General features: G+C 39.2%; 1 pseudogene across 1 annotated transcript; it reads right to left on the bottom strand.

Annotated features, from left to right (window-relative positions):
• Positions 1-11,706: 11,706 nt before the first annotated feature.
• On the bottom strand, positions 11,707-21,886 carry LOC309622463 (diphosphoinositol polyphosphate phosphohydrolase 2 pseudogene; annotated as a pseudogene). The gene has a single exon. The product of its transcript is annotated as a diphosphoinositol polyphosphate phosphohydrolase 2 pseudogene (transcript).
• Between the last annotated feature and the right edge of the window lie 52 nt (positions 21,887-21,938).

The following is a 21,938-nucleotide window of genomic DNA, read 5'->3' as shown; positions in this document are numbered from 1 at the left end:
CAAGCAAGTGCCTTTTGGATCCCACCCAAGGGAGGAGGCTGGTTGCCAGGAGAACCAACCATGTGATTAGAAAGTTGGGACTTTAAATCCCACCCCCTGATTCCCAGAAAGAGATGAGGCGCCTGAGGTTAAATCAATCACCACTGACCAGTGATATAGTCAACCATGACTATGTAATGAAGCCTCCATAAAAACCGAGAAGAACAGTTTCTGGCCCTCCTTTTCAGAGAGCTTTCAAGTTGGGGAATAAGAATGCTTCCAAGTGTCACCGTGCTGGGCCCCAACCTTTACGTGGACAGAAGCTCCTCTGTTCTGCACCTCACCCTATGTATCTCTTCATCTCACTGTTGATTTGTCCCCTTTAATATCCTTTTATAATAAATCAGTAATCTAGTGCATAATGGGTTTTCCTGAGTTCTGTGAGCAGTTCTAGCAAATTCTTCAAACCCGAGGAGAGGTTTGTAGGTACCTTTGATTTATAGCCAGTCAGTCAGAAGTACAGACAACAACCTCGGCTTATGATTGGTGTTTGAAGTAAAGAGTGGTGTTGTGGAACTAAGCCCTTTACTTGTGGAATCAAATTCTATCTTCCCGTAGACAGTGTCAGAATTGAGCTGAATTCTCAGACACGCTGCTGGCATCCGAGAATTGGTTGTTGGCGTGGGGAAGCCTACACACACACACACACACACACACACACACACAACTTGGAATTGAGTCCAGGAACCCCTTTCAAGACTTCCCTAGCCCAGAGCTGCTGAACTGCCCCACCACATGTGCAAGCAAAATGCTGAAACAATTATTCCCTTTCACCCAAGTTTTCAAGAGTTTCCACTTATCCTGAAACCTTGGGACCCATGCCTGACATCTCATTCTACTCAATCTCATTCTACCCCTCAGCTACAAAATGCTGGACCAAGTGAAGAAATAACCTGAGACTTTCAATACTCCAAGACCATTACAGACTTGGCCAAAGAGGTGCCTTAAAACTTGGCCAGTTGCCATTCTGCACAGTTTAACAGCCTAACGGCCTCTTTCCATAGAAGGTGATTCAGCTACAACCAAGGAATATTTGATCATTTAGTAGAACCCAATAACCCTGCTAGCACCAAAACAATTGAAAATCCTATTCAATCATTCATGAGCCCAATTAATTTTAATAGATACTTGGAGATCCCTATCCTTGTTAAGTATCAGGATTTTTTTCCCAAGGAAATGAGTAAGGGTGGGCCAGGAATCACTACTGTTTCTAATGGAGTCAGAGAGGACAGAGAATTTGGCAGAGGTTGTACCCCTCCCCCTGCTTAAGGAACACCTTGACCTTCAGGAATGTAAAGTCAAATCCTGCCAGTTGTAAGATGTCACCAATGTTATCCACTGTGTATGGCTAGATAGTGTGCAGTTTTAGTTTCTCATCTGGGATGGAATGACCCAAATCTGCAAACAATCTAGAACATTCTGTGTAATGCCTAACCTCCAAAACTGTGAGAAAAATAAATCGCAGTGTTGAATCCACCCAGTCTACTGTATTTTTACGTGGAAGCCCAAGCTAAGATAAACTCTGTTTTGTTTTGGTTTTCTAACTTCACTGAGATATAATTGACATAATATTTTATAAGCTTTAGATGTAGATATGTTGATTTGATACACTTATATGTTGCAAAATGATTACTACCATAGCGTTAGCTAACACCTCCATCCCATCACATAATTACCATTTCTTTTTTGTGGTGAGAACATTTAAGATCTAGTCTTTTAGAAAATTTTAATTATACTTTACAGTGTCATTAGCTAAAATCACCATGCCATATTTGAGATCCCCAGCTTATAACTGGAAGTTTGTACTCTATGACTAACATCTCCCCTTTTCCTTACCCTCTAGCCTCTGGTAAACACCATTCTACTCTCTGTTTCTAGAGTTCAGCTTTTTTAGATTCCACATGTAAGTGATATCATACAGTATTTGTTCTCCTCTGTCTGACTTATTCTACTTAGCAAAATACCCCCAAGTTACATTCATGCTGTTACAAATGGCAAGGTTTCTTGCTTTATCATGGCTGAATAATATTTCATTGTATATGTACACCACATCTTCTTTATCTATTCATCCACTGACTGACACTTAGGTTATTTCCATATCTTGCCTATTGTGAATAATGCTTCAGTGAACATGAGGATACAGATAGCTCTTTGAGATCCTAATTTCACTTCCTTGGGATATACATATACCCAGAAGTGCAATTGCTAGATTACATGGTAGTTCTAAAATAGATTTTGGTACTGAGAAGTGGAGTGCTGCTGTAACATATACCTAAAAATGTGAAAGAAGCTCTGGAACTGGGTAATGGGTAAAGGCTGAAAAAGTTTTGAGGTGCATGCTAGAACTATGGACATTTGGGCCATTCTGGTGGGGGCTGAGAAAGAAAAGAGGGGATCTGGAGAGAAAGCCTCTATCTTCCTAGAGAGTGCACAAATACTTATGAAAAGGATGTTTGTAGAAATATGGACATGAAGGGGCATTCTGGTAATGTCAGACAAAAGGACATGTTTTTGGGAGCTGGAAGAAAGGCTATCCTTATTATAAACTGACAAAGTACTTGGCTAAAGTGTGTCAGTGTTCAAGTGTTTTATGGAAGACAGAACTTGTGAGTGATGAAACTGGATATTTAACTGAAGAGGTTTCCAAGCAAATGTTGAAGGAACAGTCTAGTTCCTCCTGACTGCTTATAGCATAATGAAAAAAATAAAGATGAATTAAAGGAAGGATTGCTAAGCAAAAAAGGAACCAGAACTTAAAGATTTGGAAAATTCTCAGTCTGACTATTTTGTAAAAAAATAAGAAATCATGTTCACAAGAGAACACCAAGGGTGAGGCTGGACTATCAATCAAAGATACTATAGAAACTGAAATACAGCCAGTTTGAGCTGAAGGGGACAGAGATGGAACAAAATGAAAGAAGGATGTCAGACTTCTTAGATTCTATAGAGCTGGATCATAATTCTGTGAGGATGGAAATGTGTACTCTCCTTCAAGAAATGGAAAGAAAGATCCCAGAGATCATTTAGAGATCATCAGGGCCACCACCATGGATTTAACAGGTCAGATGGCTTTCATCCAAAGACCTGGGAACGAGCCAATCCTGCAAAGCAATGGGGCAGGGCTACCCAGGATCTTCGGGGTATGACCCCCACGCATCGGAGTCACAGAGGGAGGATCACCACTTCATCAGGTCCTGAAGGCAGAACTGATGCCACAGTGGGCCTGTGGAGCAGAGCATTGAACCAAAGAGTATTATTCTCCAGCACCAAGATCTGATGGAATTTACCTTGCCAGGTTTTGGACTTGCTGGGGACCCATCACTCTTTCTTTCTTTCCTGTTTCTCCCTTTTGGAATGGGAATGCCTATCCTATGCCACCATTGTATTTTGGAAGTACATTAACTTATCTGGTTTCACAGGTTCACATATAGAGAGTAATTTTGCCTCAGGATGAATTGAAACAGAGCAGGACCCTATGGTCTCACCACCACCCCCCCCACCCGCTGCCCCAGCCACCATGTCCTCTGCCTGCCTTTTGTCTGTAGAAAAACATTAACCAAAGAATAAGTTTAATCAGAGAAGTGAGAAAATGCAGAAGCAAAGGAAAGCAGTCAAAATAATTATAGTTTAGTCATTAAGCAAAGTCAAGAACCTTTAGTTCCTCCTCAAGGGCTGTAGATAATGTTCTGAGCCATGTCCTGTGAGCTGTCTTGTAGGTACTGAAATCCCCACCAGGTGGAAGAAGTTAACTACATGATGACCAGACTATAGCCATGACATAAACTGCCACAATTCCAAGAACTGGCTTCAAAGAAATGGGAAACAATGACCCTGGAACTGAAGATTAACTGTACTTAAAACAATCAAAATGACATTGATCAGACCACTGCATGACCAATTTCAAGATGACTGTCAGAGCCGACTATGCTGTTTCTGCATGTAGCCCCCTCCCTCCGCCTATAAAAGCTCTTGCCCACTGATTGCCAGTGGGGGGGGAGTCGGCCTTTGGACACAAGTCCTCCCTCTCCCCCCGTTCCTGGCCTCTGAAATAAAGCAAACTTTCCTTTTCACCAACTTTGCCTCTTGAGTATTGGCTTTAGAGTGGCGAGCAGCCCAACCTCACTTTTGGTAACAGAATTATACCTCATGTCTCACCCATATCTGATTTAGATGATACTTAGATGAGACTTTGGACTTCAGATTTTAAAGTTGATGGTGGAATGAATTAAGACTTTGGGGATTGTTGGGATGAAATGGATGTATTTTGCATGTCAGAAGGACATGGATTTGGGGGGCCAGGGGCAGAATGGTGTAGACTGAATGTTTACTTCCCCTCAAGATTCATATGCTCAAGTCCTAACCCTATGTTACAATATTTGGAGTTGGGGCCTTTGGGAAGCAGTTAGGGTTAGATGAGGTCATGAGGATGGGCCTTCAAGATAGGATTAGTGGTCTTAGAAGAAGAGGAAAAGATTTTCTCTTTTCCCCACTCTCCACCCTCACCTTTCTCTATTTCTCTTTGTCTCTCTCTCTCCATGTACAAGTACCAAGGAAAGGCCATGTGAGGACACAGCAAGAAGAGGAAGAGCAAGCCAGGAAGAGAACTCTCACCAGAAACCAAATCTGCTGATAACTTAAACTTGGACGTCTCAGCCTCCAGAACTGTGAGAAGATGAATTCCTATTCTTTAAGCCACTCAATCTATGGTGTTTTGTTATGGCAGGCAGAGCTCCCTGAAACAGGTATTGTCTACCCCAGAGGAGTTCTAAAATTACATGAAGTGGTGACATCTCTTAGACAGTGTTTGAGATATGCCTTGGAGGTTGGCTAGTACACAGAGTGTAGATGTGAGCAATGCCCTCTGAGATTTTATAATTCATAAGGTATAAAGATGAATATTAAAGTCTTCTGTAATGGACAGAAAGGATTAGGGAGAGAGAGCGAGCAGTTTGCCCAGGTAGGATGGTTGCTTTGGATGTGCATACAGCCTAGGGGCCTAAACTAAGTAGGAGTAGTGAGCCTGAATATGAAATAATCCATAGATTTTTCAGGAATGAGAAGGAGTTATCAGACACATTCTCTGGTAACTAATTCAATACATCAGTAAGAAAGCAGTCAAGTATGATTTTAAGATTTTGAATATATGTTATTTGCAAATGTTCATTCTAATGTTTTGAAATATAACTAAAAGGTATATATAATCTGGTAATGATGCATTTTGGTGGAATGAAGGAAAAAGAAGCAGAATGCATATACCATATAGTATGAAGTCAAATGGCCATACACTATTCTCCTAACGAGAAGTGAATTATGTATGTAAATAATATACCATTCAAAGACCAAGTAGCACTCTAAAATTTCACGTATAAAAATAGTCAACATCACAAAATAAGCTGATGTTTGCACGTTAATGGAAAACACTAATTGTAGCCAGAGTTCAGAAAATCTTAGTATTTCAGGAGTGGAAATTACTTAAAAGCCATATAATACAAATATTACATTTTAGACTTACTGATATATATACTGAGTTCAGAGAAATTACAAGATTAGCTGGAAATCATAGAATCAACAAATGACCAGAATCAGACCTTCATATGTGGACCCTTGAATGATACAAAGAGGTCAAGAGAACATTAGCTATCCCTAAACAAATTCTTTTTGAAAGCATTGTATAATAATGAGGTATCATAAAAGTGATTTCTCCTACCTTAAAAGATCCCCACATCTTGAGACATACAGCCAATCTCTAGTATTTTAAAAAATTTTGCTAATAATATCCTTTGAAAGACAGCAACAATTAGAACAAGAAATCATTAATGCTAGAGACTCTAGAAAACTAGTATAGGAGACTGCCAAAGACAGTATCAGAATAAGATAGAAAAACTGCTAACTTGACAATACAACAAAAATTAGTATGTAACTTTTCACAACACAGATTTCTTATTTTGTTTTAAAATTTAATATGTATGTGTTGGGTGGCCACATATGAAATATTATAACCATCTCTCATTAATTCTCATTAATGGAATTTGATCAAAACCTTGATATCTCTGCTATTTTAATAATATTTGTTCAGGACTTCCCTGGTGGTCCAGTGACTAAGGCTCTGTGCTCCCAACGCAGGGGTCCTGGGATTGATCCCTGGTCAGGGACCTAGATCCTGCATGCCACAACTAAAAGATTCTGCATGCTGCATCTAAAGATCCTGCATGCTGCATCTAAAGATCCTGCATGCTGCAACTAAGACCCAGCGCAGACAAATAAATAAATAAAATTTTTCTTTTATTTAAGTGAATTACTTGGGAGCTTCAACAGGTCAGAAGAGTAAGACGTGGAGATCACCTTCCTCCCCACAAATACATCAGAAATACATCTACATGTGGAACAACTCTACAGAACACCTACTGAACGCTGGCAGAAGACTTCAGACCTCCCAAAAGGCAAGAAACTCCCCACGTACCTGGGTAGGGCAAAAGAAAAAAGAAACAACAGAGACAAAAGAATAGGGACGGGACCTGCACCAGTGGGAGGGAGCTGTGAAGGAGGAAAGGTTTCCACACACTAGGAAGCCCCTTCGCAGGCGGAGACTGCGGGTGGCGGAGAGCGGAAGCTTCGGAGCCACGGAGGAGAGAGCGCAGCCACAGGGGTGCGGAGGGCAAAGCGGAGAGATTCCCGCACGGAGGCTCGGTGCCGACCAGCACTCACCAGCCCGAGAGGCTTGTCTGCTCACCCGTCGGGGCGGGCGGGGGCTGGGAGCTGAGGCTCGGGTTTTGGTCGGATTCCAGGGAGAGGACTGGGGTTGGCTGCATGATCAGGGCCTGAAGGGGGCTAGTGTGCCACAGCTAGCCGAGAGGGAATCCAGGAAAAGTCTGGAACTGCCGAAGAGGCAAGAGACTTTTTCTTGCCTCTTTGTTTCCTGGTGCGCGAGGAGAGGGGATTAAAAGCGCCACTTAAAGGAGCTCCAGAGACGGGCGTGAGATGCTAAGGCTGCTGCTGCCGCCACCAAGAAGCCTGTGTGCAAGAACAGGTCCCTATCCACACCAGCCCTCCCGGGAGCCTGTGCAGCCCGCCACTGCCAGGGTCCCATGATCCAGGGACAACTTCCCCGGGAGAACGCACGGCGCGCCTCAGGCTGCAAAAACGTCACGCTGGCCTCTGCCGCCGCAGGCTCGCCCAGCATCCATACCCCTCCCTCCCCGAGGCCTGAGTGAGCCAGAGCCCTGGAAGCAGCTGCTCCTTTAACCCCGTCCTGTCTGAGCGAAGAACAGATGCCCTCAGGTGACCTACACACAGAGGCAGGGCGAAATCCAAAGTTGAAACCCTGGAGCTGTGAAAACAAAGAAGAGAAAGGGAAATTTCTCCCAGCAGCCTAAGAAGCAGCGGATTAAAGCTCCACAATCAACTTGATGTACCTGCATCTGTGGAATACCTGAATAGACAACGAATCATCCCAAATTGAGAAGGTGGACTTAGGGAGCAACGATATATACATATTTTTTCACTTTTTATCTTTTTGTGAGTGTGTATGCGTATGCTTCTGTGTGTGATTGTGTCTGTATAGCTTTGCTTTTGCCATTTGTCCTAGGGTTCTGTGTGTCTGTTTTGTTTTGTTTTGTTTTGTTTTGTTTAGTATAGTTTTTAGCACTTGTTATCATTGGTGGATTTGTTTTTTGATTTGGTTACTCTCCTCTTTCTTTCTTTCTTTTTTTTAATACTTAAAAAAATATTTTTTTAATAATTATTTTTTATTTTAATAATTTATTTTACTTTATTTTAATTTAATTTATTTTATTTTATCTTCTTCTTTCTTTTTTTCTTTTTTTTCTCCCTTTTATTCTGAGCCATGTGGATGACAGGCTCTTGGTACTCCAGCCAGGCATCTGGGCTGTGCCTCTGAGGTGGGAGAGCCAAGTTCAGGACACTGGTCCACAAGAGACCTCCTAGCTTGACATAACAGCAAACGGCAAAAAACTCCCAGAGATCTCCATCTCAACGCCAAGACCAAGCTCCACCCAATGACCAGCAAGCTACAGTGCTGGACACCCTATGCCAAACAAGTAGAAAGACAGGAACACAACCCCATTCACTAGCAGAGAGGCTGCCTAAAATCATAATAAGGCCACAGACACCCCAAAACACACCACCAGATGTGGACCTGCCCATCAGAAAGACAAGATCCAGCCTCTTCCACCAGAAAACAGGCACTAGTCCCCTCCACCAGGAAGCCCACACAACCCACTGAACCAACCTTAGCCGCTGGGGACAGACACCAAAAACAACGGGAACTACAAACCTGCAGCCTGCAAAAAAGAGACCCCAAACACAGTAAGTTAAGCAAAATGAGGAGACAGAGAAACACACAGCAGATGAAGCAGCAAGGCAAAAACCCACCAGACCTAACAAATGAAGAGGAAATAGGCAGTTTACCTGAAAAAGAATTCAGAATAATGATAGTAAAGATGATCCAAAATCTTGGAAATAGAATGGAGAAAATACAAGAAACGTTTAACAAGGACCTAGAAGAACTAAAGAGCAAACAAACAGTGATGAACAAAACAATAGATGAAATCAAAAATTCTCTAGAAGGGATCAATAGCAGAATAACTGAGGCAGAAGAACGGATGAGGGAGCTGGAAGATAAAATAGTGGAAATAACTACTGCAGAGCAGAATAAAGAAAAAAGAATGAAAAGAATTGAGAACAGTCTCAGAGACCTCTAGGACAACATTAAACACATCAACATTCGAATTATAGGGGTCCCAGAAGACGAAGAGGAAAAGAAAGGAATTGAGAAAATATCTGAACAGATTATAGTTGAAAACTTCCCTAATATGGGAAAGGAAACAGTTAATCAAGTTCAGGAAGCACAGACAGTCCCATACAGAATAAATCCAAGGAGAATCATGCCAAGACACATATAAATGAAACTATCAAAAATTAAATACAAAGAACTAATATTAAAAGCAGCAAGGGAAAAACAACAACACACAAGGGAACCCCCATAAGGTTAACAGCTGATCTTTCAGCAGAAACTCTGCAAGCCAGAAGGGAGTGGCAGAACATATTTAAAGTAATGAAGGAGAAAAAACTACAACCAAGATTACTCCACCCAGCAAGGATCTCATTCAGATTGGAAGGAGAAATTAAAATCTTTACAGGAAAGCAAAAGCTAAGAGAATTCAGCACCACCACTCCAGCTTTACAACGAATTCTAAAGGAACTTCTCTAGGCAGGAAACAGAAGAGAAGGAAAAGACCTACAATAATAAACCGAAAACAATTAAGAAAATGGTAATAGGAACATACATAACAATAACTACCTTAAATGTAAATGGAATAAATGCTCCCACCAAAAGACATAGACTGGCTGAATGGATACAAAAACAAGACCCATATATATGCTGTCTACAAGAGACCCACTTCAGACCTAGGGACACAAACAGACTGAAATTGAGAGGATGGAAAAAGATATTCCATGCAAATGGAAATCAGAAGAAAGCTGGAGTAGCAATTCTCATATCAGACAAAATAGACTTTAAAAGAAAGACTATTACAAGAGACAAAGAAGGACACTACATAATGATCAAGGGATCAATCCAAGAAGAAGATATAACAATTGTAAATATTTATGCACCGAACATAGGAGCACATCAATACATAAGGCAAATGCTAACAGCCATAAAAGGGGAAATCGACAGTAACACAATCACAGTAGGGGACTTTAACACCCCACTTTCACCAATGGACACATCATCCAAAACGTAAATAAATAAGTAAGCACAAGCTTTAAATGATACATTAAAGATGGACTTAATTGATATTTATAGGACATTCCATCCAAAAACAACAGAATACACTTGCTTCTCAAGTGCCCATGGAACATTCTCTAGGATAGATCATATCTTGGGTCACAAATCAAGCCTTGGTAAATTTAAGAAAATTGAAATTGTATCAAGTATCTTTTCCGACCACAATGCTATGAGACTAGATATCAATAACAGGAAAAAATCTGTAAAAACTACAAACACATGGAGGCTAAACAATACACTACTTAATAACCAAGAGATCACTGAAGAAATCAAAAAGGAAATCAAAACATACTTAGGAACAAATGACAATGGAAACACGATGACCCAAAACCTATGGGATGCAGCAAAAGCAGTTCTAAGAGGGAAGTTTATAGCAATACAATCCTACCTTAAGATACAAGAAACATCTCAAATAAACAACCTATCCTTACACCTAAAGCAATTAGAGAAAGAAGAACAAAAATACCCCAAAGTTAGCAGAAGGAAAGAAATCATAAAGATCAGATCAGAAAAAAATGAAAAAGAAATGAAGGAAACGATAGCAAAGATCAATAAAACTAAAAGCTGGTTCTTTGAGAAGATAAACAAAGCTGATAAACCATTACCCAGACTCATCAAGAAAAAAAAGGGAGAAGACTCAAATCAACAGAATTAGATATGAAACAGGAGAAGTAGCAAGTGACTCTGCAGAAATACAAAGGATCTTGAGAGATTACTACAAGCTACTATATGCCAATAAAATGGACGACCTGGAAGAAATGGACAAATTCTTAGAAATGCACAACCTTCTGAGACTGAACCAGGAAGAAATAGAAAATATGAACAGACCAATCACGAGCACTGAAATTGAAACTGTGAGTAAAAATCTTCCAACAAACAAAAGCCCAGGACCAGATGCCTTCACAGGCGAATTCTATAAAACATTTAGAGAAGAGCTAGCTAACACCTATCCTTCTCAAACTCTTCCAAAACATAGCAGAGGGAGGAACACTCCCAAACTCATTCCACGAGGCCACCATCAGCCTGATACCAAAACCAGACAAAGATGTCACAAAGAACTACAGGCCAATATCACTGATGAACATAGATGCAAAAATCCTCAACAAAATACTAGCAAACAGAATCGAATAGCACATTAAAAGGATCATACACCATGATCAAGTGAGGTTTATCCCAGAAATGCAAGGATTCTTCAATATACACAAATCAATCAATGTGATACACCATATTAACAAACTGAAAGAGAATAACCATATGATCATCTCAATAGATACAGAGAAAGCTTTTGACAAAAGTCAACACCCATTTATGATAAAGACCCTCCAGAAAGTAGGCATAGAGGGAACTTTCCTCAACATAATCAAGGCCATATATGACAAACCCACAGCCAGCATCATCCTCAATGGTGAAAAACTGAAACCATTTCCACTAAGATCAGGAACAAGACAAGGTTGCCCACTCTCACCCATATTATTCAACATAGTTTTGGAAGTTTTAGCCATAGCAATCAGAGAAGAAAAAGAAATAAAAGGAATCCAAAATGGAAAAGAAGTTAAACTGTCACTGTTTGTAGATGACATGATACTATACATAGAGAATCCTAAAGATGCCACCAGAAAACTACTAGAGCTAATCAATGAATTTGGTAAAGTTGCAGGATACAAAATTAATGCACAGAAATTGCATTCCTATACACTAATGATTAAAAATCTGAAAGAGAAATGAAGGAAACACTCCCATTTAACATTGCAACAAAAAGAGTAAAATATCTAGGAATAAACCTACGTAAGGAGACAAAAGACCTGTATGCAGGTCTTTTATAAGAGGTCTCTTATAAATTATAAGACACTGATGAAAGAAATTAAAGATGATACAAATAGATGGAGAGATATACCATGTTCTTGGGTTGGAAGAATCAACATTGTGAAAATGACTATACTACCCAAAGCAATCTACAGATTCAATGCAATCCCTATCAAACTACCAATGGCATTTTTCACAGAACTAGCACAAAAAATTTCACAATTTGTATGGAAACACAAAAAACCCAGAATAGCCAAAGCAATCTTGAGAAAGAAAAACGGAGCTGGAGGAATCAGACTCCCTGACTTCAGACTATACTACAAAGCTACAGTAATCAAGACAGTATAGTCCTGGCACAAAAACAGAAATATAGATTAACGGAACAGGATAGAAAGTCCAGAGATAACCCCATGCACATATGGTCACCTTATCTTTGATAAAGGAGGCAAGAATATACAGTGGAGAAAAGACAGCCTCTTCATTAAGTGGTGCTGGGAAAACTGGACAGCTACATGTGAAAGAATGAAATTAGAACACTCCCTAACACAATACACAAAAATAAACTCAAAATGGATTAAAGACCTAAATGTAAGGCCAGGCACTATCAAACTCTTAGAGGAAAACATAGCAGAACACTCTATGACAAAAATCACAGCAAGATCCTTTTTCATCCACCTCCTAGAGAAATGGAAATAAAAACAAAAATAAACAAATGGTACCTAATGAAAATTAAAAGCTTCTGCACAGCAAAGGAAACCATAAACAAGACAAAAAGACAACCCTCAGAATGGGAGAAAATATTTGCAAATGAAGCAACTGACAAAGGATTAATCTCCAAAATTTACAAGCAGCTCATGCAACTCAATATCAAGAAAACAAACAACCCAATCCAAAAATGCGCAGAAGACCTAAATACACATTTCTCCAAAGAAGATATACAGATTGCCAACAAACACATGAAAGAATGCTCAACATCATTAATCATTAGAGAAATGCAAATCAAAACTACCATGAGATATCATCTCACACCAGTCAGAATGGCCATCATCAAAAAAATCTACAAACAATAAATGCTGGAGAGGGTGTGGAGAAAAGGGAACCCTTGCACTGCTGGTGGAATGTAAATTGATACAGCCACTATGGAGAACAGTATGGAGTTTCCTTAAAAAACTAAAAATAGAACTACCATATGACCCAGCAATCCCACTACTGGGCATATACCCTGAGAAAACCATAATTCAAAAATAGTCATGTACCACAATGTTCATTGCAGTTCTATGTACAATAGCCAGGACGTGGAAGCAATGTAAGTGTCCATCAACAGACGACTGGATAAAGAAGATGTGGCACATATATACAATGGAATATTACTCAGCCATAAAAAGAAACGAAATTGAGTTATTTGTAGTGAGGTGGATGGACCTAGAGTCTGTCATACAGAGTGAAGTAAGTCAGAAAGAGAAAAACAAATACCGTTATGCTAACCCATATATATGGAATCTAAAAAAAAAAAAAAAAATGGTCATGAAGAACCTAGGGGCAAGACCGGAATAAAGATACAGTCCTACTAGAGAATGGACTTGAGGATATGGGGAGGGGGAAGGGTAAGCTGGGACAAAATGAGAGAGTGGCATGGACATATATACACTACCAAACGTAAAATAGATAGCTAGTGGGAAGCAGCCGCATAGCACAGGGAGATCAGCTCGGTGCTTTGTGACCACCTAGAGGAGTGGGATAAGGAGGGTGGGAGGGAGGGAGATGCAAGAGGGAAGAGATATGGGGACATATGTATATGTATAACTGATTCACTGTGTTATAAAGCAGAAACTAACACACCATTGTAAAGCAATTATACTCCAATAAAGATGTTTAAAAAAAAAAGAGAATTACTTTAAAAATAATAGTATTTGTTCTAATTCTGTCAATTCTTTTTCAAATATCTTTTTCCATACTTGCAAGCTGTTTTTCTCTTTCAATAACTGTGCTAATTCATTGAAACTATTTTAGCTCAGTACGTATTTGTAAATGTTATAATTGAGAGGAAAAAATGCTCAGTGTTAATAAATTTTAAGACATTGTCTTTATTCTATAATAGTATCTCATCATAATGACCATCTCCTATTTACTCAGCTTTTCATATAATTTTTATAAAAACTTTTTAGGATTACCATATATAATGTACTATGTACAAAGTACTACTAGACTGTATTTTCAGTGTGCTTAGCACTAGCTAAACTAATATTTTAACAGGACATTTGAAAATGGTTCAGTCCTTTCCCACATAGCACAGACATTTAATATCCCTCATTCCAGTAAATGCCAGTCACAATAGCTGTCCAGACATCTAAAATGCCCCCTACAAGGTAGTACTGTTCCCTTTAAAAACCACTATGCCAAAGGTGTGTAGTATCTAACAGAAGGGAAAGTCTTTATCCCCTATCTTGAACTTTTAAAAAAAGTAGTACAAAGTGCTTCACTGTCTCTCTTCTTTTTAAATAATAAAGCAGTGGGCTCTGGTGGGAAATTGGTGGATTCGTAGTGAGACACCTTAGGTTTGAAACTCATGTTCTTCTGCCAGTATGTGATCACAGACACTGAAACTCCACCACCATTTGCTTCTTTATCTGCAAATGTGGATACAATACCTATGTTGAAAATGTAGACTGAGAATGAAGAGAGATAATTAGGTGGAAATATTTTGTAATCTGTAAATTAGTGAACAAATGTTAGTCATTGTTATTCTTTTTTGTGTTTGTTTTGATTGTAGTTCACTGTGTATCAAGGAACGTGCTACCTCTGCCGTTCCAGGATTTGCCTGTTTTCCAGAATTGCTTGATTAAGTAAATCCCTCTACAACAGTATTTTTCAAAATATGTCTCAGCAGTTTCAATTAAAAAAAAAAAAAAAACACAAGGAAACACTGCATACTATGTACCCCTCTTACATAATGTTGAGGTTAAATATCAGGATGTTAAAATCTGAAAAATCATACCCTGTTTAATTTTAGTTTCCAAACTTGTTTCATTTGACCGTGAAATCCCCAAATCTCCTTCTTTCTACGTCTCTTCCTTTCCTTTCGTTTCTTCCTTCCTTCCACCCTTCCTTCCACCCTTCCCACCTTCCTGCCCTTCCTTCCATCCTTCTTTTAACATAACACTTCTGAGTATTCTGCTTAAAGAATTTCATGGAACACAACTTAGTAAGATCTATTTTAAATGTTTCTAGTGATTACTCTTATCATGTTTTGCTTTTCCTAGGAATTGATTCTGTAGAGCTGGATTATTCTGTATAGGAGAACTTTACCAGGAATTGTGTACGTGTGTGTTTCAGTAGTATTTTTATGCTGATATACTTTTCCATATGACAAATTTTCTTTTGTTATTTTTGTTCATGCTGTATTCGTATAGAACTTTACTATTTTCCAAGCATGTCCCAATGTTACATCATCATCTTCCTTTATCTAAGGATAATCCAATAAAACTAAAGCAGGGAAGTACTATTATCCTAAATTTAGAGATAAGGCTTCCAAGGCTAAGAGAGTTACTTAAGACCACACACACCTGTTGTGGGACATAACCAGCAGCAGAACCCCAAAGTCCTCATCCTTGCCCATTGAGCTTTCTCCTACAATGCAATGCTTCCTAAACTCTTTGCTTTTCACACTGTGAACTTTCACATCTTTTTGCTATCTTTGTGTGCCCTGCCCCCCACCCCCCAAATAGTGCATTTTCTGCTTCAGGTCAGGAATGTGAAGGGTAGAATTTGCTTACTTATTTTTAGCTGCCTATAACAGAACCCCTCTCTTTATTTGCTACAGGCTGTTTGGGAACAGGAGAGAAAGCTTGAGAGGTTTATATTAGTTTTGAAATACTGAAGGAAAACCTCCCATTCTCAAATTCAGACCAAGATTTATTCAAGAAATGTCCAAGACTGTAGCTCTTTCAGATTTGTTAAGCATAAGACTGAATCCTCAAAGGTTTGGGTTAATAATACTGAAGTAGAACAGTATGTACTATAACAATGGGACTTTCCCTGCCATAAGGGCATTGCAATGTTTTACAAAAGAAAAGCAGTTGTTCAAGTGGTGCCCATCTGGAGCCATAAAAGAGCTCAGAATACACTAATGCAACCAAGAAAACAACAGGGAAAGCTTTTCTATGTACTTTCCACCATGCCTTTGACACACTGGCAGCTCAGTAACATTGCTGACATTTCTGAGCTGTTGGGGAGAGCAGCCCATGAATAGAAAGTGTGACTGAGACTGCTCTGGCACAGGGCCATACTGTAGTACAAGGTGAGATTCAGGCAGCTTCTCTTTGACAGGCTGAATGCCAGGTAATTTATAGCCAGGTGACTTGATGATTGGAACCAATGTGAAATCTCCACTATGTACCAAATTCTGCAATAATGTGACAGTCGGATTCAATCTGCTCCTTACCTAGGACTTTTATTGTTTTAGGAGTTGCAGTATAAAAATCAATAACTTATGCAACATTGATTATAGTAGGATTGTAAGCTATTTCTTGTTTATCTGACAACATATATGTATCTAACCTTAAACACATTGTGATGGATCCTGTTTCACTAAATCCAGCGATAAATTGCACATTATAAAATTAATTTAATATTATTCTTTTGATTTTGCTATAAGATATACATTCAAATATGTTTTAGTCCATTTTGTAAGGATTACCCTGTTAAAGTTATGAAGTTAAAATGGGGCTCCCATAGCATTTTCTACTGAAGTGATTCTGCGGACACAAGATGTGTACCTGATGGCAGGTGGGGGCTGAAAGGGTAAATGAACGGAACCTGATGGGGGAGTCATCAGAGCAAGAGTTTGAATAAATGAAACCAGACACACTGTCCCTATTGTTTGCAGTGATCTCTGTACAGGAGATCACCTGTATGGACTACATCCTTGAGCTCCTTTGCTCTCTACCTTCCAGATTGGTTCAGGTAATTGAGACTAGAGGAAAGCTATTTCTTTGTCTGGCATATTTCCTGTAGGATTGGCTGTGTCCCTTAGTCACAGCCCTTGACAAAGGCCTTCCTGGGTTCTATTTATATTATTCTGTTCCTTCTTCCCTTCAGTCCTCAGACTTTTCTGAGGTTCTGCACCACTGCTTGGTTTCACTACACTCTAAGCAAAGTTTTGCTGACTGTCCTTTTATTAAACTCTTTTCAAATTACCCATTGTGAAAGTACCATGTTTTAGCTGACCCTGCCTTATATACACTAGAAGTCAAACATGTCTGCACATGCATGGCTGGCCAATTAGTTACGACCCCATTTGTAAAAGTATAAAAGAATGTTGTAGGAAGTCCTTCAGTCTAGGCAAAGAGAGACCTAGGGTCCCCCACCTTAATCCTAGAGCCATTGCAGGAAAATAATGTGTGTGTGTGTGTGTGTGTGTGTGTGTGTGTGTGTTTTACAGTAGAGTGTGTATCTGTTGGCTCATTCTCCCATCCACACATCTACCCTGCAATATGAGTGCATCCCTAACCAATTTATTTAATAAATTTCTTATACATTAGGTCAAATACAGTAGAATTTTGGCAAGTTTATATGGTCAAATGTTTTTACAGGTACACAAAATTTCATATTTTTCTGGTGGTGTTCTTTCTTTAGCCCTCAGATTTAAACTGTGCAAATAAATTTACCATCATACACATCTTGTTTAGATTATTTTTCTAAGCAATGAGATATATATGGAAACATTTAGTGTGTATAAGTAGCATCAGTTGTTTCTTCCATAAGCAATATCAGGCAAATCAAAGAGATTGGGCAACACAATCCTAGGTGGCGATAAGTATTTTTTTAAATGCAGTTGAATTAGTTTTTTTTTTATGTTAAAAAAAAATTCATTCCCATTTTTTATTTGATGTTTCCAAATATAAAAAAAGTCAAGGTTCTTACACCAGTTATCTCAAATGAGAACATGCAAAGCAATTTAAAGTGTATACAACAGTCATTCCCCCTTCAGTTTTGCTGCTTTATACAACTGTGTGATCCACAGAAAATTGAATGGCATGTTGGTTGGAAAATTTCACCGGTTTACAAAAAAACAAACAAACAAATGAACAAAAACCCAACAACAAACATGCAAGATAGTTGCTACTTTGTGTCTGTGAATCAATTTACAAACTTTTTAAAATTTAGGAGCCACACGGAACTAAAAATTTTAGCTGCCCAATTTTATCCAACTACCCCACAGAAAGCACGAATGACAGTCCCAACACTCTGTAAACTTTGAAGAGTTGAGATAGTAGACACTATTTGTTATCTATAGTAGATACAACTGTTGAGTCTGCAAATGTAGGCTTTTTTCTCTTAACAGAAATAAATCTCCTTAGGGCCTTTCCTCTAATTTTGCTAGGCTGGGTTCCAAAAGAATAGTGAAGAACTCTTCACGTGAAATTTAAAGTATGATGACTGAAATATTCTGATGCATTATACAAATTTTTGCTAGTTGCATAGACTAAAGACAGGTGGTTTGCTAAATGGCACTGAAGAAAATCCTGACCCTGTGGCACTACTTAGTCCAAATGTTTCTGACCAAAGAAAATTATACAACAATACTTATAGGCTCACTTTTAAGAAATGGCTGACATTAATACTGTACATATTTTACATGCCAAATACATAGTCCAAGAGTTTATAAAATAAGTTCATGCATTATTACCTCTAATAATATCATATACAAGATACCCAGCCCTCCCCCCAACCCCCAGTACTTCTGACAACATGTCAGGTGGACACAGTCTTATATACAAAAACAATCCAGTTTCTCTGCTGTGTTAAGTACATAATTTAAAGAAACTTCAGAGATTACTGAGAAAAAAACTTAGTCCATTGAAGATTGATACAAAGTGTCAATCTGTGGGATTTTAAAATGTTTCCTTTAAAAAAAAACACCCAGAACACATAACCTCTGTACAAAAAAATAAAATAAAAATTCTGGATGACCATGTTTGATCACACTACATAAATTAGAATGAAATGCCATTGGTTAAAAGTTTTCCTACTTTACTCATTCCTTTGACAGCATTAATTTGTTAACTAATATTTATATTTAGTTCAGCTGCATTTATGGCACAAGATATCATTTTCAAAACAGTGGCACCAATCTTCCTTAAGTGTAACAGCACTCTATTTTTAGCAGCAATTATATTTTTAAAGGTTAACAATTTATAGAACAAATGTATAACTATGCTTATTTTCTACTTTATATTCCACCAGTTACAATTATTTACAAGGAGCTAACTAATGTCTACATATGGAATCATCTTTCACTTGCCCCACCTCATTTCTGACTTGGTCAGGGAAGTACAGGTGTTTCAGACAATCCCATCTATTTATGTGTTTTAAATGGGACTCTTGGATTCAAGTGAATATAAGGACAAGTGTAAGACAAAGTAATTCTTAGTTCAGGTATGTTCCAGTGCCCCAATATTTAGTTATATGATAAATAGTACCTACTGACCAGCTGTAAAAGATGAGAGGTTCCAAGGTGCTTTAACAATCTAGGTCTGTAATAGCTGAACAAGAAGGCCATTTCACTCAATTGTGAGGCAGTCAGCACTGACTGGCATTTAAGGTGGTAACCAGAAAGTTTAACTGAAGAGATGTCACTAAATTAAGAAACTGGAAATATGTTTTTTTTTTTAATTATTTATCCATTTGTGTTTTAGTTGGCATTTTTTTTAACTTTGTGTTTGTTTGTTTGTTTATTTATTTATTTATTTATTTATTTATGGCTGTGTTGGGTCTTCGTTTCTGTCAGAGGGCTTTCTCTAGTTGCGGCGAGCGGGGGCCACTCTTCATCGCGGTGCGCGGGCCTCTCATTATCGCCGCCTCTCTTGTTGCGGAGCACAGGCTCCAGACGCGCAGGCTCAGTAATTGTGGCTCACGGGCCTAGTTGCTCCGCGGCATGTGGGATCTTCCCAGACCAGGGGTCGAACCCATGTCCCCTGCATTGGCAGGCAGACTCTCAACCACTGGGCCACCAGGGAAGCCCTGGAAATATGTTTTTAAAAGCAATTTACATTGAGGGAAATATTGTTCTCATGTATTCTGTGTAAAGAGAGATTATGGATGAAGGGAATTGGCAATGGAGCAAGCTAATTCAAATTCCATGAATACAGTTGTCAGGATAAGATGTTATGTACTACATGCATTTTGCTTACTGTACCTGCCTAACAATCACCAGCTCTATAGAGTTAAACTCCGTGTTAAAGGACTATTGAGTTTTAGGGGAATCGGCCATATCAGGTAGTTAGGGACATAATACCAGTTATGAAAGTTGAGACAAATGAGTTGACAAATTCCTGAAAATAGGGCCATATAGAAATAGTCCAAAATCTGGAATCTATGAATCAAAATTGTGATCCTATGAAACAAGTTTTGGGGTTGATGGACTGCTTTAATATCAAGAATTATTGTCATAAATTCCCGCAACAGAAGGATTTGTTGAATATGTTAATACTGTGAATGAGAAAACAATTTAAGGGGAAAATATACCCACGAATAAGCTGATCTGACAAAAACCACAGACTGACATCAAATGGACAAAAATCTGAGAAAAAAATGCTGTGAAAATGCCAACCAAAATAACAAGGTGGGTGGGCTGGGGGCACAGTTAAGGCATCTAAAAAAAATTCCACATGGTTTTGGCTCCTTAAAATATTTTACACTTTTTTTTTTTTTAAAGAAGATTTGAAAGCATCTGAAAAACATGCAAATTGTTTGAAAATCATGCATGGCAAATTCAGACAGTTTATGCAAATTGTTTGAAAATCCTGCATGGCAAATTCAGACAGTTTGCAAGTGTCATTCAGATGTTTGCCAAGGATAATAAAACCTCTGCCCATGAGATTGCACATGGTGGAAGAGGTCCTTCCAGTTCTCTCTATCTTACACTATACGGCAGCCCAGAGGTCTGTGCAGCAGTTACAAACAGGGTGTTACTATCTGAAAGGGAAGGGACTGTGGAATTTCCATTGGCTGGAGAACAACCCAGCTTTAGTTTTTCCAGATACTCGGCATGTACAGGCTTATGACCCTGGAGAACTTTGATGGCATCTTCTACTCTGAACCACTCTCTTTCTTCCTATATTAACAGAATCTTCCCAGTGACAGTAAGAACATAAACATATGTTCTGTGCTTTCGGTCTTGGTTCTCAAATATGCCCAGGAGTCTGCCCAATTTTCCTTTGACTCCAGCCTCTTCATAAACCTCCCTCACGGCAGTACCGCCAGGCTCATCCTCGGGCTCCATTCCTTCTCCTGGGACGATCCATTGGTCGGGGTACCGACTGCTGCTCACCAACAGCACCTCGTCCTCCTGCTCGCTCCGGAAGCACAGGCACGCAGCCCGCTTCTTGACGCCCTCGCGGTCATAGGTCCGCGTCTGGTAGGGCCTGAACTTCATCATAGAGGCGGGCTCTTGCTGCTGCCGCCACCCCGCTGTGGAGTGGGAGCGAGGGCGAGTCCGGGCGCAAGAAAGCGAGGCGGCGGCGCGGGGAAGGGCAGCGAGGCCGGGTCCAACCCAACTCAGCACATGCAGGAGCTTCAGCTGACCTTACTATTTTTTCTCTACGTTTAGCTGGTGTATCCTCAATCCTCGGGGCTGTTAATTTTGTCACTACTATCATCAACATAAAACCACCCGCTATAACCCAGTACCAAACACCACTATTCGTATGATCAGTACTAACCACGGCAGCATTGCTTCTACTATCCTTACCTGTCCTGACTATTACTATATTACTATTATTTATTACTATTTCATCTATATTTCTAACATTATTTTATTAATTTCAGCTAAAAATCTCAAAACACATCTACTACCCCAACCCAAAATCAACACTCACTAAAGTGCAAAAACAACCTACCCCTTGAGAAACAGTATGAATGAAAATCTATTTGCCCCTTTTGTAAACCCAATAATAATAGGCCACCCCGTAGTCATTCTAATCATTATATTCCCAAGTATTTTATTTCCAACACCAAAAAGACTAATTAATAATCACATAATTTCCCTTCAACAATGGCTAATTCAACTCATATCGAAACAAATAATAGGTATCCATAATCATAAAGGACAAACTTGATCACTAATACTAACATCACACATTCTATTTATTGGGTCAACCAATCTCCTCGGACTACTGCCCCGCTCGTTTTCACCCACCACACAGCTCTCAATGAATGTGGGAATAGCCATCCCCCTACGAGCCAGTGCCATCATTACAGGTTTCCGTAATAAAACAAAAGCCTCCCT

Source organism: Balaenoptera borealis (genome assembly GCF_965194805.1).
Source record: "Balaenoptera borealis genome assembly, chromosome: 2".
NCBI lineage: Eukaryota > Metazoa > Chordata > Mammalia > Artiodactyla > Balaenopteridae > Balaenoptera > Balaenoptera borealis.
This window is presented reverse-complemented; position numbering and strand designations above follow the sequence as displayed.